General features: G+C 37.3%; 2 long non-coding RNA genes across 2 annotated transcripts in view; both read left to right on the top strand.

The window, feature by feature from the left end:
* The window catches only part of LOC149110319 (uncharacterized), a 2,546-nt gene extending 1,479 nt beyond the window's left edge, over positions 1–1,067 (top strand). Inside the window, exons 1-2 of the long non-coding RNA XR_016207883.1 lie at positions 1–554; positions 826–1,067. The exon at positions 1–554 is cut by the window's left edge and continues 1,479 nt beyond it. This is a non-coding gene — a long non-coding RNA (uncharacterized LOC149110319). The remainder of the gene's footprint in view (positions 555–825) is intronic.
* A 3,716-nt stretch (positions 1,068–4,783) lies between these two features.
* On the top strand, positions 4,784–6,675 carry LOC149110318 (uncharacterized). Its single transcript, XR_016207884.1, has 2 exons — positions 4,784–6,036; positions 6,413–6,675. It is a non-coding gene; the product is annotated as an uncharacterized LOC149110318 (long non-coding RNA).
* The last annotated feature ends 12,888 nt before the right edge of the window (positions 6,676–19,563 follow it).

Below are 19,563 nucleotides of genomic sequence, written 5' to 3'. Positions count from 1 at the left end.
TGCACGAGTTTTTCGTCCACTGAAAATATAGCTAAATATTCTCAACCCAAGTGGCTGCGTTCTTCCGCTTACACCAATTGTCCTATTCTGAGTACTTTACCAAAGGAATCCTGGGAACAAAAATTGGAAAATAAAACAAAAAAGAAGCTACGAAGAAATGTTCCTTATCTATTTCATAAAAAAACAACGCAGCTGCTTATCAAACACACTGTCAATACATCAATACTCTGAATAACTTTTACGCGCAATTTAAGTGGAACCCTTTTCATAAGACTTCCTTTTGGCAATAAGTTATGTGCATATTAAATGAGTTGTCAGATAAAAGATGTTCTTAAGATAAAAAAAAGAATGGGCTTAGCGATTACTGTCCGTTAGAACAGCATTAAAAGGTGCTCGCACGCTCGTTAAGCGCCAAAACGAACTGGTTCAGCTTCCTGAAGTTCCGCAACATGCGCAAAACATTGATGTTCACACTTCTCCTCTGTTGCATCGCATTTCTCGCCATGAAAGAAGGCACTGGGGCGGTGCATTGCCCACCGAAAAGTCATATGCCGGTAAATTACAATGACGATCATTTAACTGACGAATACTTTTCCATCTTTATTTGTAGCTAGTGGGAAAAGTTGGTCAGAACCGTTTAATGAGCACGGCGCTCAATTAACACGGTCCCAGCTGAGGAAAACTTATTCCTAACAACCAAATAACATAGCAAAAAGCAACACTTTTAGTATACTTTAACCATTGTGTAATTCTTGAGTTTTAATTTATCACATTGCCCCTTTGTTTGGGTTCCATTTGTCTTATTCCTCGGTTGTCTTTTGGCAGGTTTGTAACCGGTCGTTCAAGAGACGAGTTTGTGTCGCTGCTCGACGATTGAACTGCGAACAACTCCTGCAAGACGAAGACTTGAACCGATGAGTTCACCAAACCGCTCCCAAATAACAACTTGAGAACACTCTGTAACGTTCTGAAACATGTTGTAGCCTCAAATAAAGAGGGAAAATATTAACTGAGTACTAGTTCTTTAAAACAGATTGTCAATAAATTAAAAATTAAAGTTTCAATCATTTGTTTTGAGAACTTTACTGCTGTGTGCACTGTCGGGTTTTTTTCCGCTCCTTGGCGTGTTGACAACGTGTTCGGTCTCGCAAGCACTTATTTGCCAAAGAACAAGGGCTGCATGAGGACATAGCACTGCGCGAAAAGCCAAATATTCGGGCCCGGATTCGCTCGAATACGGATCGGCGCACGCTGCGTATGCCGCAATGTTCTGACGTATTCGATTACGGCTGACTCGAAATACACCTGGAATATTCTATAGGAATCCGGCCTGTTTTTTCGTATTCAAATTTAATACTCGTGAATGACTCGAAGCGTTCGATAAATCATACGGGCCACGTTTTGGTAGATTAATGTTGCATTAGATGTTCTTCGAAGATATAGCGATCATTTATGACTCGAACATTTTCGAATACTCTCATTTGTTCGAGAGTTTGCGACTGGAACACGCGATGCACGACGCCACTTCTGACGTGAACGTTTTCGAATACTAATGAATACGTCAAGTATGCTCTAATTTTTGAGAATCGCACGCATGAACACGAAAGTTATGTCACATTTTTCACAGCCAAAGATGTCTTGCGTCGTCAAGAACGGGTTTTATGCAGGTAATATACGCTACCGCGTTGTTCAGTCAGATAACACGCTAATGTTCCTAAACGTGCGACTGGAACACGAGACTCATGTGAAGTATGAAACGTGTTCATGTTTGAATACTGAGGCATACGTGAGGTTTTAAGGTATTCTAAACGACGCACTTCAAGTGTTCTGTGGTGTTCGACTGGGACACGAGACTCGTGCGAAGTATGAAACGTGTTCATGTTTGAATACTGAGGCATTCGTGAGGTTTTAAGGTATTCTAAACGACAATCATGTCGTTAATTCAAGCTTCAATTCATGTCTCCTGTTCGACTGGAACACGAGACTCATGTAAAGTATGAAACGTACTGGCGATTGAATACTGACGCCAACGTGAAGTACTGAGGACCCATGACATACCAAAGCTTGTATATCCCCCAAACCGTGTTCAAACTGTCGAGTGTAACACACTTTTTAATTCCTTTGGATTCCTAACAAAACCACCCAAAAAAAAGAAAATTACCAGGACAATATGCATGTTACCCCAACAAAAAGTAAACATCTGCAGTTATGACATCTTCATTTCATTTCAAATAATACTTTATTTATAAATAATAAAACTTATATTCTTACTTGTTCGTGTATGTTTATTTTCATCAAACTATGGAAGAATTTACATTGCCAAGACCCTATGTTATTAAGGAACCATATGAGAAGCAAAACTTAAAAAAACATTATAACATTTTGTATGCATTTATTTTATATCTAGATGCTGTTTTGTTATGAAAAAGCATAACCACCTGAGAAGCAAAGTCTTTAAAAAACACTATAACATGTTTTTTTTGTTTTGTTTTTTTTTTTGCAAACTTTATAACTGGATGCTGCTGTGTTATGAAAAGGCATAATGAAGCATTTGAGAAGCAAAGTCTAAAAAACCACTTCTATAACATTTTGCATGCAACTTTCTAACTAGATGCTGCTATATTATGAAAAAGCAGAAGACACCATCTGAGAAGCAGCCTAAAAAACACTTAGGACACTTAGGACACTTAGGAAGAAGTTTATACGGTTTAGTTAAAACCATAATTGTATTGTGTTTACAAATTTTAGACGCAGAATTATATTCTTTTCAAAATCCCAGCTTTGGGTTTCTTGAAATATCGCAAACTTCAGCGTCAATATTCTTGAGGGGCTGAGAATAGGCGAATAGGAAAAAAGAGAGACAGGCCTGCACGGACTCCCAATGTGGTTTTTGTGGTTGCGTCGCATTATCAAAAGCCTTCAGATTATAGTTTTGCTCTTACAAGCATGTCTTTTAGCGATTTACCTCTTAATTAAGTTGAGCAATTTGTGCAATTTTCAGCTCTTTACAAGCAAAATTGAGGGAAATATCAGCCATCAAAAGCTGCCAAGTTGCTGTGTGGCACAAAAGTTAATGAGCCATACATTTCTCTGTAAAATTTCGAGTTTTTAGAAGAGAATTTCTTCGAAACCATTCCGTGTATTGGGCTCAAATTTTCAGAGGTAACTGAAAGTGTTATGCCCTTTCAATATTCAGAGTTTTTCTTTCATTAGCGTCATCAGATGGTGATAAGCAAATGTTAATGAGGCCAAACGTGCAAACAAAGATTCGCCCATAGGGCTGCAAAAGCTGCTTTTCATTGGCATAAGCAACGTACGCAGTCGAAGTGAGAGATTTTGATAACGTTAATATCATGTGACGCCAAAGATGTCAATATTTGATTGCTATATATTTATTTAGAAATCTTTGACTGAATAGTTTTAAGAAAAAAATATCTGAAACTTGAAAGCACATAGGTGCGCCAAGAAATTTCCCTTGTGCGCACAGGTTATGTTCGCCGGAACCCGATTTTGTGGCACTGTTTATCCAAGAGCCTTCCAAGGACAACCTCGCGAGGCCTACCCCAATTTTTCGAAATTTTTTTCACTTCCTGTTCATTTGATTTCCCCCTCAAAATTTACGGAATTTTCGGTTGAATGGTTCACATTTCGGTAATTCAGCAAATCTCACTTTATTTTTAGAAACCAACCCATGAAATTTCGGTTTCATTTGTCTCCGTCTAAGCCCCTCGCCCTTTTATGGGAGGTTATTCCATGGCAGTGTTACCCCGCACTATTAAATTGTCTTAAATTCGATGGTACCCAATTTTTGAGGCACCGGGAGAATGAGGTGTGCAGAGTCGCGGTTAAATGAAATAACCCGTGCACTTGATTGGCTGCTAAATGTTGGTTTCACATGCACACAGCCCGCACATACATTATAGCTTGCTTACATAACTACTGAGACAATATACCTCATGTGATAGGCCACTTGCACATTCCTCGCGTCTGCAATTAGTCACGACACTATAAAATGTTTTACCCAAGAGGCGCTTTTAATTTGACGGAGAATTCCAGTTGAAATTTCGGAAATTTCCAGAGGTGAATGGAAAAAATTTTATTCATGTATTTATTTGAGGCCCTATGCGCCAACTTGGCGCCAGGGGACAGGTGAAGGTGAATTTATTTATTCATTTATTTAACTTTATTTAGACACGAGTAAAACATTAGGACGTAAGAGAGAGACAACTTTGTGAGGTATACCCAAATTTATTACCTGGGAATTTCCGTTTGAGTTGATTTTGCACCCGGATTTTTTCTTTTTCCAATCTACCCCCGTTCGAAAGTTACAGATTTTTCGGGCGAAGGGAAAGAGCCCAGCCAGTGATGATAGAACCCTGACCACTCGAACGATCTGAGGTCCATCTTGCTACCACAACGTCTCATTGCACATAAACAGTAAGTCTGTTTTTGTTGTATATTGATTTCGGAAGATATCATATCAGGCATTGGAAGCGCTAAATGATTCAAACTGACATTCTCGACTTCTTTTATTTCTGTCAAATTAGTAAAAATACTAACATATTTTTTTTTATGACTTAGTCGCGAACCTTTCACCGCTATACAGACGAATTTTTTTTATTTTTTTAACAAGACGACGATGGAGATTCATTTCATGTACACCTTCCCACGCGAGACACGTCATGAAAAAGAGACACATGTAATAAAGGTTTTATTAAAAACTCGGTTAACATGTTCATTTGAAATACTACAGTGTCTAAAGGCGTCAATTCATCCTCAAGCTGGTCTTACCTGAATCGACGTCTCAAAAACATCAGTGCAATTACTGTGTTAGATGACTTCCAAAAGAAAATTATGAGAAAAGCTATCTTTGAAACGAATGGAATTTATAAACAACGTGACTGAAACAATGTTATGGCTTAGACGAATGAGGAATTTCGATCTCCATCTGTTGGCCGTGTTTCACTGAAGTGCCGATGACTGCATGAAGTTACTTTGTAAGAAAGCGATCAAGAATTAGAAAAAAGATAAGTAAGAAAATAACCAGGTCAAATAATCGATTTTGAGTCAATTTCGGAAACCGATTCCAATCCCAGTGACAAATTAGGGGATTTTTCAGTCTCGCTCTCGTATTACTGACAATTATTGCGCGTTCGCATCATGCAGATAATGGTATCTAACTGTCAAGAATTATCAACTCGTTTCTATAATCAACGAGTGATGCAACAACTCGCTTGTTACAGTCCATAAATGTTGCAAACCGAAATATTCTCCCATGATTCAGTTGTCATCAGATTTAGATGTCCTTAAGAAGCGACCACAAAACGAGGAGTTCGTGAAGATTCGGTGGCATAATTGTAACTTGTTCCAAGTAAAACTCATTTTGGCCAAAAAAAAAAAAAAAAAGTCATATCTTACAAAAATAATCTAGTGACATACTGGTACCGAACAAAAGAATGAAACAGACGGTTTAGCGCCATCAAAGTAATTAACTGATGCACGAGTTTTTCGTCCATTGAGAATAATATTCTCAACCCAAGTGGGGGCGTTCTTCCGCTTACAACAAATGTGCTATTCTGAGTACTTTACCAAAGGAATCCTGGAAACAAAAATTGGGAAAATAAAAAAAAAAAGAAGCTACGAAGAAATGTCCCTTATCTATTATAAAAAAACAAGGCAGCTGCTTATCAGACATACTGTTAATACATCAATTCTCTGAATAAATATTACGCGCAATATAATCTTTTTCATACGACTTCCTTTCGGCAATAAGTTGTGTGCGTATTAAATGAGTTGTCAAATAAAAGATGTTCTTAAGATAAAAGAAAGAGTGGGATTAGTGATTAGTGTCCGTTACAACGGGATTAAAAGGCGCTCGCACGCTCGTTAAGCGCCAAAACGAACTGGTTCAGCTTCCTGAAGTTCCGCAACATGCACAAATCACTGGTGTTTGGACTTCTCCTCTTTTGCATCGTATTTCTCGCGATGAAAGAAGGCACTGGGGCGGTGCATTGTCCTCCGTATAGTAGAATTCCGGTAAATTCCAATGATGATTATTTAACTTTCGAATACTTTTCCATCTTTATTTGCAGTTAGTGGGAAAAGTTGATCAGAACCGTTTATTGAGCAAAGCGCTCAATTTAGACGGTCCTAGCCGAGAACCTAGCAACCAAATAACATAGCACAAAGCAACACTTTTAGTATATTTTAACCATTATGTAATTCTTGAGTTTTAATTTATCACATTGCGCCTTTGTTTGAGTCCCATTTGTCTTATTCCTCGGTTGTCTTTTTGCAGCAATATAACCGGGCGTTCAAGAGACGAGTCCGTGTTGGGTCTCTGTTCATCACAGCGCGCCAGTAGTATAGTTTCATCTGCCTTTTTAACAATTAATTCCTTTCCTTTTTACAGCACTGTAACAAAGTAAAGAGTTTTAAGAGAGGAATCTGCCGCGCTGTTCGACGACTGAACTGCGAACAACTCCTGCAAGACGAAAACTTGAACCAAAGAGTTCAGCAAAATTAACCGCCAAAATAACAACTTGAAAACACTCTGTAACGTTGCAACATTCTGTAGCCTCAAGTAAAGTGGTAAAAAGCTGACTTGGTACTAAATTTTAAAAGAGATTGTCAATGAACTAAAAATTAAAGTTTCAGTTTGTTTTTAAAACTTCACTGTTGTGTGCACTGTCAGGTTTTTTCCGCTCCTTGGCGTGTTGACAGCGTGTTCGGTCTCGCGAGCACTTACTTGCCAAAGAACAAGGGCTGCATGAGGACATAAAAAAGAAAGTAATATTAACATGTTTGATTATCGTCCCCCCCCCCCCCCCCTCCCCCATCGTTAGCTAAATATGATGTATGGCTTTTTGTGTCTCGTTCAAGTAAAGACGTGAGAAAAAGTAAAGGTTTTCTGGTGAATATCGGCAGATAAAACAGTAACGGAAATGGCTGCACTTTTTACCCAATCTATACGATAAAATACAGTGTCTTTATTTTAATTAATAAAGTACATGTTGAAAGTTACGTATAGGTGTAATATACGCTGGAATATATCGGATCTGATTCTGGGCGATATCGATATTTACTGCCTTCTGAAAACAAATGTTCGTTGTCATTTTTACGTGTTTCACTTAATTTATGCAGAATTAACCGATAACCATGTTGGCTTGCTTTGACTTTCTACGGCAGTTAATTAAACGTCCTAGGGAAGGAAAAACGAAAATTACTTTTTTAATTACCCTCACATAGGCAAAGCTAGTCTATTCAGTACAGCAGACGATGAAGTTAACGTGAGCGAAGGACTTTTATTCCGGGTCGTAGGTAGGTTCGTACACGAGTACGTAATATTAGCGGGTGCGTTCGATATTATTTTCACAGTATCAGCAAACACAAATCAAGATCTGGTCTCAGCTGTTCCAAAAGTAAAAAGAATATTACATCTCTTCCCCTTGCAGTGACTCTTATGCATAACATTGCGAGCAAGCGCTGAGCAGTTCAACCACCAACACATCTTGTAGCAACTTCTTGCGCCCTCTTGCGGCTTGCGGTAAAATTCATAAGTTCTCGCGGCTTCTTGCGGTTAGACTTTCAATTTCTTGCGTTTCTAATGTTCTTTGCAGGTAAACCGGAAAAAACAGGACATTTTTACCTCTTTGCGGCGGCTTGTGTGTTCTTTTTGCGCCGTTTCTTTCGCGTGCATGATTTTAGGGCCGCATTGTAAGTATTATTTTGCAATATCAAGGAAAGTGGCTGAAATTGTCAAAATGCATAGTACGAAATTTAAATTCTGGTACCAGAAAAGGAAAAAAAAAACTCAGCTGCAGTAAAATTACTAGAGATAAAGTTAAACTCGGTAATAAATTCTCGCACTTCAAAGAGCTAATGTTTCTCCGCCTTGACTGGGCTTCAATTTTAATGTTGCGTATATGGCCACAAACCTTGTCAGAGTCGCTCGTTTCTTCCTCCGTTTTGGAGCTGCTTCTTCTCCGGGGTTTCCTCCTTCATTCTCTCTTCGACCCATCAGGTTTTTCACTATGATCTGCAGGCATTTCAATGGTTAGCTACAGGAAGGTATTCACTTGCTACTCCGGCATTTTGAGGAGCAACGAAAAACACGTCCGACCACTAGAACACCGATTTCGTAAAAAGTCTTTCGTCTGCCCTTCTAACAAATTATTGCTGGTTTCCTTTAAAAGAATGAAACACAGTGCTTGTAGGACGTGTAAAAAGTACAATTCACGTCATTTTACAGGCTAGGAAAGTAAGCAAGTGAAATAATGGACTTTGAGTCAACTTGGGAAAGCGATTGCGATTCTAATCACGGACGTTTTCAGTCTCACTTTCGTATCCCTAAAAATTATTGCGCGTTCATATTATTTCAAAGTCAACTCAACTGCAAAATCCTCATATTTTTGCCGTGAGTGTACAACATTTTTCGCTTGATTTGCAAGTGATAACCGTCAAGAGTTATTAACTCATTTTTATGAACAAAGAGTGGTGCAACAGCTTGCTTGTTATAGTCCATGAGAATTGAAAACGGAAACATTTTCCAATGATTCAATTTTCGTCATATTTAGATGTCCTTAAAACGCAACCGGAAAACCAACGACTCGAGAAGATCAGCCGCCATATTTGTAATTTGTCTCAAAATAAAACTTATTTTAGCAAAAAATAGTCAAAGCTAATAATACTAATCCAGTGACTTTGGTACCGAATAAAAGAATGAAACGATTGGTTTAGCGCCAAAGTATTTAATGCGCAAGTTTTTCGTCCACTGAAAAGAATATTCTCAACCCAAGTGCGTGCGTTCTTCCGCTTACACCAAATAAAGGTCCTATTCTGAGTACTTTGCCAAAAGAATCCTGGAAAACGAAAATGGTGGAAAACGAAAAAAGATACGGAAGCTACGAAGAAATGTCTCTTATAGCGGAGCTCCGGCGGCCCGAAGGGCCGCCAAGCAGAGCCCCATACTCATATGGGAAAGAAAAGAAATCCATGAATGAATTTTCTCATGGTTTTCATGGCTAGCGGTATTGCTCGTGGGCGCGTACGCACGACGACGACGACGACGACGGCGATGGCGGAGTTGCCCAACATGGCGGCCATACTCCAATTAATAGGTCGACAGAGACATGCACCCTCGGTCTCTAGCAGAAGAATGCCATTTTTCTTGGCGGTATTTTTAAAGAAAAGAAAACGCATTTCTATTTGTTATGTCGACAAACGATAGCGGAGGTTGATCTAATGTTTTTAAGATAGGGTTGCACTGAAGGAATTAAAAAGAAAGCAAGAATTAACTGGCAAAGAAGTAGCGAAGAAGATCGCGAAAAAGAGCGAGCCAGCGCTGGGGAAGGATGCGAAACAGTACTGAACAATGGCGTGAATTATAGCGAGTCAAGGGCTAGAGAAAGGAAGTGAAATAATACCGAACAATGCCGTTAACCAAAGCTAACGAGGGCCATAGATAGGATGTGAAAGTACTCAGAAGACCGCAGTGCCAAGTTTTTCAAAATTCGCGCGTTGTGACGCTTGCAGCCGTGCAAGAAAAGTCACATGATTTGGTCAGGTGATGAACAAGAGAAATCAAACATGCCGAGTGTTACAAAACAGTAAACACTGCGCGAAAAAGTGGTTGATTCGTTGATCTGTCGAAAAGATTAGTTCAGTTCAGTCTTCACAACTTTTGCTGCAAGTTTCTGCCTGGAAGATTTACACTGGCCGAACTGATGTTGCCAACTTGCGGTAAGTGACTTTTGTTGTTGCGTTTGCTATGAAAATTAACAAGTTGCCTCAGCGATATAAGCTTATTTTCAATTGGAATCCTTTGAAAGTCTTCCTTATTTGAAGCCATGCTGTGAGACAATTTATAAATTGCATCGTTTTAATTTCTCTCATCTCTAAACAATAGCAAGTGAATCGCTTTGTGGAGGTTGTTGTAAGTTGTAAACAAATTAAGCTTTCTGTCGATTTTCGTCGTCAACCTAAGCTTATAACCTCACGTCTAAAAATAAGCTTAACCAAAACCGTATTTGTAAACACGGCCGGGCGAGTTTTGAAGTTTTCTCTGTGTTAGTTGGCACAGCCGCCTCGTAGACTGCTAAAATTTCTTCTTCTGTTGTTGAAAACCAAGAAAGGTATACAAACAGGATTTGCTAAATTTACTTTCAACGTTCCTATCTGAAGATTTGCATATTGTGATTACAAAGTATGGAGATTTCCTCGTTTTGTTAGTTCAGTTTATTCGGTTTGGCGAAATGCTCGGGTGAATTCCCAGGTTAATTTGGCTGAAGACTGGCAAAGCTACCGCCGATAAAATGACTGCAAAGCTAAATTAAGCCGTCGGCAAAAATGCACACTGTAATATTCAGATTTAAGCGTGAATAATTATTAAACTTTTAACACTGCAAGGTTAAACGAATTTTCTTTATCCTCTCTTTCATTCGGTTACCTTTCAATGAGAAGGATTTGCTTTTGATACTCAGATGAAGTGATATGCATAATTATTGTGTTTATAATGTAGATTTCCTCGTTTTATTTTGTTATCTGTCCAATTAGTTCGGTTTGGTGAAATGCTTATATAGTCCAAATGTCGAGTAGACGATTGTGCATGTAAATCCTGTGTGCAAATAAAGCTCTACTTTCATTTTGATTTACTATTTCATTTTATTAGTGCCACTGCTTTTGGTTGGGGGTAGATGGGTTATTCCCCAAATATGCAGTATTTACACTTAATATGGAAATGTTCCTCAAAAGTGAGATTGTACTAATGGAAAAAAAAAAATGCGAAGAGCTTTACTCGGTAAACTGATCAGTGCAAATGACATTTACATACTTAGAAAAAATTTAGGGAGTAGAAGTTCTTGCCCTGACCATTTCTTGGTAATAGAAATAAGTTTTACATACATACATACATACAAACACACACACACACACACACACACACACACACACACACACACACACACACACACACACACACACACACACACACAATTTAGTTGGTGAGAGCGCTCTCCTCTCTCCATACACACACACACACTCTCTCTCTGCTCTTTTCTTCACACTAATTTTGTTATTAACTACATTGTAACTCATTAACTGAATGTCACTCACTGTTTTCTTTGTTGTGCATGCATACTTTTTTTGCTCGTCAAAGAAAGTTTCAGTTTCTTCCTGGCTGTTTCCTTTGTCCTGTCCAGTACCTATTCCTTTGTAATATAACTTTGTGAATTCTCTATTCTCCTTAAATTTTATCTTGTTAGGGTGATAGAATGCACTCTCAGAGTGTTCAATCATTGTTTTCAGTCGCTACAATTTTCAGGAAAAAAGCAATAGTTTTCTTAATTTCCTTTTACTTTGTGTTAGGACCTTTTAGCATGCTCATAATTGACCCATGGGCAAAATTTTGAATAAAGTTAAGAATTAGATCTGTTTTAGTGTTAAGTATTTTTAAATTATTATGAATTACATGTAGGCATTTCTTTTTAGTTTTTATTTTTTATTTTAGTCACATGTGATGTTTTATGATTTTACCGACGTATACCATGTAAATGTAAATAATGCACTAGAATTAGCCAATCAGAAGGTGCATTGTGTCAGCTTTAAACACAAACCATATGTAATAAATGTATGTAAATGATATTTTTATGACAGAGAACTGAACAGGGCAAGAACTTCTCTTTCTTTTGTAAATTTATATATTCATTCCTCTCATTGCTGTCAAAATGTCTTAGGAACCTTCATTTTTGATAGTCCATTATTTTCCATCATACCTAGCACAGAAGCTCACAAAATCCTAACTAATAACCAACATTTGTGTATCTCTGGCCTTTGCTGTGTACTACGTGTATATTCTGTTATCCTGCCTTAACTGCTAGAAACAATTTTGACAGAGCTGTTTCAACAGTTTCACTTAAATTAATTCCCAGTAACAGCGCTACATGTGGCAGTGTTATTGGGTATGAACTTTATGGAGGGTTTAAATTTTTATTTTTTTATGATTACAGGAGACAACAAAATATACATGTGTATACATAACCTGATGTTGGTGTTGGTTGCGAATCGTAGTTCATAATAGTCATCCTATTACAGGTAAGGGGGAAAAGTTCAGAAAGTTTAGAACATCTCTTCCCCCAGCACACCTTCTGTCTACAGGTGCAATTATTGGGAGGTTATATATATATATATATATATATATATATATATATATATATATATATATATATATATATACGAAGAGTAATGTAAAGTTATAAACTTAACATTAAAATCTGACATTTGAATGCCTCCTTTGCTAAAATTAGTCACGATTTAATTGTTATCACTCCCTGTGAATTCATAGAGATTTCAGAGGCAAATTATCACCTAATGTGGAAGTTCTGTCTTCAAGTTAGGGAAAATGACACAAAAAAAGTTACAGTGAAAGTAAAGAGAATTGTGAATGTTGATGTGGTGTACTTTGTACATCATGTAAAGGTATTTGGTGAGTGCCAAAGGCATAACATTTCATGCATTGCTTTTTCAGGACAAATTATATAACAGTGATGTTTTAAGGTGTGATCACAAAAATAGTGAGTACAATGTCCAGGCAGTACCAGTTTATGGAAGGCATATGCAGACAGTAAGAGGAACTGTAAGCATAATACCGGGTAAGTTTGTTTTATGCTTTTGACTTCTTGTACTTGGATTTTGTGCCATTTCATCACAAGAATAGGTGTTGAAAGATGCAATAGTTGTTGCAGTTTATTTTTGAAGGCAAACTTATAAGTCTGCCTATGCTGGATAACAGCCATGTGTAAACTGAATGTAAAGCAAACACTCTGTTAAAGGTGGGGCAACCCTAAAACCCAGAAACTGGAAGCTGGAATCCAGAACGAAAAACTGGAATCCAGTAACCGCAAACCAGAATCCACAAATCGAAGAAAACAAGTTCTTCAAATACTCGAAAATTGTTTTGCTTAGGTTTTTGCCTGTACAAAGTAAGCGGCCAAGTAAAAAGGACCTCAAACTGACACAAAAATTCCCCATCTGTTGAAACTCGTGCAACCGTTATTTCTAGTGAGGGCTATAATTATGAGAATCTTAGTAAAGTGCGTCATAATTCAATTCCAAGCACCCTGAGAGCGTCTAAAATAAGCTTGCTGGCAATTAACTGCACGGCCATGGGCCGAGTGCAGTTCATGTTCTACCAGTGTTTTTTTTTTTTTTTTTTTTTTTTTTCTTTTTTTTTTTGTGGTCAGTGACCAGACCCAAACTTCCTCTCAGCCAAATTTTGAATCACGCAACCTGTGATGTTTATTCGCCATAAGCTGTTGAAACGTTAATACAAGGACAATGTTACGGATATTGTTTTCTTTATTTGTGTATAATATATATATTTCTTCTGGTTTTATCGAAGCGTTGGATTCAAAGGGAAATAATAAATACGCTAACAACGCTAAAAAAGGGTATTACGTCAGCCATGGAATGCGCTGACGTTGCATCTGTCATTTTCGGTACATGACAAATGCACTGTAAGATCATGTTTACTTTGCAAGTTTATTTTGCCAGAAGCGATGGTCATTAATTTATGTGCAATTTTGTGAGTATCTCTTGTGGGTTTCGGCAAATGAAGTGAATTCTTTGGCTGTTTCATCACAGTGAGTTAAGAGATTTGAAGAAAAATTAAGTATTTGCCGAGGTAAACAAGAGCTTGCCAGAACTTGCAATGTTTAAGTCAGTGCTAAGAGAAAAAACACAACCGTTCTAAAATTAGCCGTGGATAACGTAAACCCCCCTGATTGTGTGACTTGCGTGACCACTTCAAAGCGCAAGCAAATTAAATTTTGACATTTCAGGAAGAAAGCTGTTTATTAAAAGCATTATCAAAAGCATTTTGTATCATTCATGGGCATGTTCCGAGCGAACTTCCAGATTACGACAATTACATCATCATAGATTTCGCAAAGGCTAAGACTGATGGTGCTATAAGATATGACACAGTTTGTGTTGATCAAGTGATGTGTTTACAGTAATCAGTGAATCATCAAGGACTGCTTTGGAATGTGCACTGCATTGTGACTGTAGTATTAACAAAACAGTTAAATTTTAAAAGCGCGGTTATAAGATTTAAAAGATCTTCTTGCCATTTTGTTTAATAAGTGATCTGCAATTTACCAGAGGTATAAATTTACCCTTTATGTCTAGTAGATACTGAACAAGATAGAAAATGTCATAGAGAACAGGATGTCTGTCAGTGGCAGCCCCCTGTACATTGACGGTCACGCCCCCCACTTTCGAAGTTCAAAGGCTAACCTGGCTCATCTTAATATAATATTTGATTTGTCCAACAGATACCAAACTAGTTCCGGATCAACACTATTTCCACACCGATACTGTGACAAATCAGCATTTCATATTCTTGGCAGCCATCATATTAAAACAATTCATAGAAATGTTGCACACTTTAATTACCTCCGTCTGCTTCTCACTTGCTAACAGATCGGACCACATGTTGTTAAAAGATGCTTAAAGACTGCCAGAAACTCACCACAATAGCTTGTTGTTATTGTGCCACTCACCAGTCTTCTCATAGCAATTTGATCTAGACAAGAACTGCACTCTCACCAGAGCCAGGTTGAACAAAAGATGTGTAACTAAGCCTTTGAGCAGGCTGTTGTGTTTGGGCCAGGGACATGAGCGGTAAAGCTGCATGAAGGCACTCGCTGACATGCCCATGCAGAAAAACACTAGACACTTATTTAGCCTGCTCAGGTACTAGAGACAGAGAGTAGAGCCTGCTCGCAGGCTATGAGTAACTATCCACCTGAAAAATCACAAACCCTGACTGGAAAGTGATTACCCAATGGATAGCTTTATCCAGCTTTTGAACAATTGGGCCAGATGTATAGCTAAGGGTTGTTCAGAACTAGTCAAAAATGTTTTAGCAATTACAGTTTGTAGCTGAAGTAAAGCCAAGAAAGTAAATAACAGCAAAATAGTTTTTCCCCATATTTATTTATTAGACATTGCTGAAGTGAATTATTTCTATCATCATTCATAATATCTGGATTCAGGATTCTAGTTTCCAGTTCCGGATTCTGGTTTCCGGATTCAGTTTTTTAGGGTTGTCCTTAATGATGTATGTGCATGTTAATCTTGAATAATCTGAAATTTCAGAGAGGTTAAGAATATCATATCATATCTGTGATGGTTCTGTATCTGTTGGTGTGCAACGATCTACACCAATATTTCAACGTAATAATGTACAGTGTATATTAATTAACCAAATTATGCTGTTTTTAGTTGACCAATGCTGCTATTGTGATGTTGAAGCCCACAAATTGACAAACATGCCCAGTGTCAACTTGTCAAATATATGAAGTGGCCAGACAGTCTAGATTACAAAATATTCTGAAAGTTGGAATTACCAGGTAAGATATTTCTTAAACATTATTTTGTAATTAATGATTTCTCAGACATTGTTTTCTTCAAGAAAAGATTCATACCCCACATGGAGGTTTTTTTCTCTATTAGAGCTCTATCTTCCTGATACTTTAATTTGGAATTTTTGAAGACTGGCCATGAATGGGTGTTGGGTGTGAATATCTTCTGGTACTGCACATTCAGATTTACATGTAGTAAGCAAGAACATCAGTATTTATCCTGACAAACTCTGATTTTCTTTTGGAAGCTGAACTCATATGCAGTTGTACAGTTATATGTACAACCAAACAGCCTGGATGGCCCTTTGATTGGGACTGGGCACATTGTTGTAACTTGCAATGTTCCAGTTTCTTGTTTAAAGCAAATTGTATTTGATCTCAAAAGCAAGTCGCCAAGTTCATTTCAGTTATTAAGTTTTCTTTGCATCTCAGGGCAGAGCCTGCCACTGTGAAAGTTGGGGTACCAGCCCAGGGGAGGTACTTTGGGAATTTCTGGGTGGGGATGTGCCGCTTGGACCCTGGAACCCTTAGCCTATACCAGAGCTAGTTCAGCTGAATTTTGCTACCCTATACTAGAGTAAACTCCCCAAATCCCCCCATCTATCGACACTGTTGAGGCTGATTTGCCTAAATTTAAACTTGCTGATTTGATTTTTTTATATTTTTGAGTGGCAATTCCTGATTTCCTTAGTCTAAATAAAATCTTCAACCAACTAGTCAATTTTGTGAAAAATGATATCCTATTCTAGACCCAAACGCTCTGATTTATATACCCTATCCTAGAGTAAACTGCTTGAAAACCATACCCTTCACAGCAGCACATACCTATATAGCCCATATATGGCTGTGCCCCCCCGGGGGTACCAGCCCCTAGCATTTGATTCACTAACACTCAGTAAACAACTAACAATGAAGTACACTGTATATCAAAGAAAGGAATGTCATCTGTTAGTGTGTAAAGATTATAATAAATTATAATCGATGTGTTTTTATCTGAATAACAGTGGTGTTCAAGTAGCAGCTACAGTATGATTACATGTCTGTTCCTGTCATTCAATATATGAACAGTTTACACATGGGCAGCCTGTATTAAGACATCAAAGATTTTCAAAGCAACCATGGCCTGGTGAGATATTTCTGAAGAAATATAAATTTAAAGTCCTTATGATTGCTTACAGGCATTGATTTTTATTGTAAACAATATCTTACTGAGTGTATTTTTCTTGTGTACTAATTGTTGTAGAACACAGAGATCACTATAAGTATGACAGAGATATTAAAGTGTGAAAAGTTCTATAAACAAATGCATGCAGGAACAAATTAATTTATGATGGATGCAGCTTCTGAGAGATCCCCAATGTTAATGGAACATACACCGTACATACATGCAAAAGAGTTCAATAATTTATTACTTAAGATTGCAATGATTTGTTTGGTTTCTCTGTATTTACAGACAACTTGATGGGATTATAATTTCTGTACCAAGGTCATTGAATAAACTGACTTAGAAGTTGAGTTCTGCAACCCATCCTGTGTGTTGTAATATCATGGCTGCAACATTGTGACAGATACACTGTATTACATTATTAAGAAACACATATATTAACTAATTATTTAAGGTGCCTGTTAAATTAATCAGTTTTTCTTAGAGATAATTTACTCATGGTTTATTTAAATAATTGCTTTTTAGGCGTTAAAATGATATTTATCGTGTTTGTAAATCAATTTTGTGATAATCTGCATTGGACATGGCATAAATTAATATTTTGCCAACACGAAATGGAGACAGACAGCCTTGCCATTTGCAACGTCCAATAAGGCTAATTTGTTCCCTACTGTTGTACAAATAGTGTTCTCTTGTTTATAAATTATTTCAATCTGTTGTTTAAATGATTGCCTCATAACCCCTATGTCCAGTTTGGTGCATGTAGGATATTGATGTATTGTTTATCCATTTTGCTGTAAGTTATCTTAATTGATGTGTCAATCAAAACATATCTTGGATATGCTGGGCTCTTCTGACAAATGTACCTATGCCTCATAACCTTTGAGTGCATTTGGTTGTGTAGTGCAGACAAAATACATGTACATAATATAACTTACTCTTAGCTTGCTTATAATTCTTGTTATAATTTAATCATAGCAAAATTAATTAATGGAACCCAATAACAGCTCCTGTAGTCCACAATCTCAGTCAAGAAGAAGAACAAATTACATTGAAATTGAATAATAAAATTATTATTAGAAGCCTATGCAAGTATTCATGATCAGCAAAAAAAATATCATAATTACCATTCATGCAAGAGTGATTTTGCTTATTGCAAACCCTTTCAGCAGGAGGAGACTCCAGACAAAAGTGAAGATGGCTAAATGTATCTTTGGGGACAAGTTAGAAAACAAAACTTTACAACTTTTCACATATGTATACTATTTTGGTATTTTTGCGAGATTTCATTTGGTAGAGATTTAGGGACTGAGTAGTTTAACCACTGCATTTCAATCAGTCCCCACAGCAAAAAAATGTTTAAACTTCTTTTGTGTGGGAGTCCCCATGTTAACTAAGAAAGAATATAATGATTAATAACAATGTCTTGTCTTTCTGAATAAGGTAGGAAAGAACACGAAATGCCACCAAAAAGCACAGAAGACAGTTCTGTTATGTGATCAAGATTTTTAGTGGCTTCCCAGAAATCCTTGAAGTCATGGCTCTATATTTCACAATCACACCATCTTACACCTCGATCTGCTGATGTGATCCTATTTCCAGCTGAAACTATTAAATAGTTCGCAATTTACCTCACATACATGTTCGATTATTTTCATTAGTAACAGCATTCCGAAAAAATAACTGAGGAGTTCCGCTTTTAGGCTCGGCTAAATCTATATATTCTATTATAAAAAAACAACAACAACAACAGGGCATCTGCCTCGTAATGTGCTTATCAGACGTACTGTCAATATATCCATTCTCTAAAAACATTTTACGCCCAATTTAAGTGGTATTGAATTGCTTGTCACTTTAAATATATTCTTGAGATAAGAAAATAATGGACTTACTCATTATTGGCCGTTTGAACGGGATTAAAAGGCGCTTTCACACTAGCTAGGCGCCAAACTGTCTCACTCAGCTGCTTCCTGAATTTCCACAAGATGCACAAAACAATGGTGTTTGGACTTCTTGTCTTTTGTATCACATTTCTCACGATAAAAGAAGGCAATGGGACGTTTGTTTGCCCTCACGATGATGTTAAACGTCCGGTAAATTCCATAATTTAACTGAAGAATGTTATTCCATCTTTATTTGATACTATGAAAAAGAGCTAGTAGAAAATTGGAACTAATTTGTACTGAGCACGGCGTTCAATTTATACTTATTCCTAGCCACCAAAGAATATTTCAAAGAGCAACACTTTCAGTATATTTTAACCACAGCGCCACTCTTAATTTATTTATTGAGGTAATTCCATTTATCGTATTCCTCGGTTTTCCTTCTGCAGCTTTCCTATGACAGTTTTGTTAGATAATTTGAAATTCCAGCGTTACTTGTCAATCGATCTCAGAGCGTCTTTATCACTTCAATTTTTATCGTCACCTTAGATTCATCCCAGTCCTTTTAACAGGAATTTCAAAAGCTCAAAACGCACGAGACGGATCTGCAAAAACACCCCCCAAAAACAGCACTTTCATCGTTAGAAAATTCTCGAGTTTTAATTGATCATACGCACATCAAGTGGAATTTCATCCGTCTTCTTAACGATCAATAAAATTTCTTTTCTTTTTACAGTTTTGTAAAGGAAAAATGAAGAATTTCAAGAGACGAATCTGAGTCGCCGCTCGACGATTGAACTGCGAACAACTCCTGCAAGACGAGAACGTGATCGTGCACCCAAGAGTTCAGCAAACCGCTCCCAAGTAACAACTTGAAAACACTATAACGTTCTGGAAACATTCTGTAGCCTCAAATAAAGTGGGACGATAAAATTGACTTATTACCAGTCTCAAGAACAAATTGTTAATAAATTAGAAATAAAAGTTTCATTTTGCTTTGAAAACTCCACTGTGTGTGCACTGTGGAGTGCCACCACCCTATCGTTAGCGAAATATCGTATAAAGGGTTATTGCCTCTGGTTCAACAGAATGC

The sequence above is a fragment of the Orbicella faveolata genome, unplaced genomic scaffold (genome assembly GCF_042242905.1).
Source record: "Orbicella faveolata isolate gen_17 unplaced genomic scaffold, um_ofav_v1 contig_24, whole genome shotgun sequence".
Classification (NCBI taxonomy): Eukaryota; Metazoa; Cnidaria; class Anthozoa; order Scleractinia; family Merulinidae; genus Orbicella; species Orbicella faveolata.
This window is presented reverse-complemented; position numbering and strand designations above follow the sequence as displayed.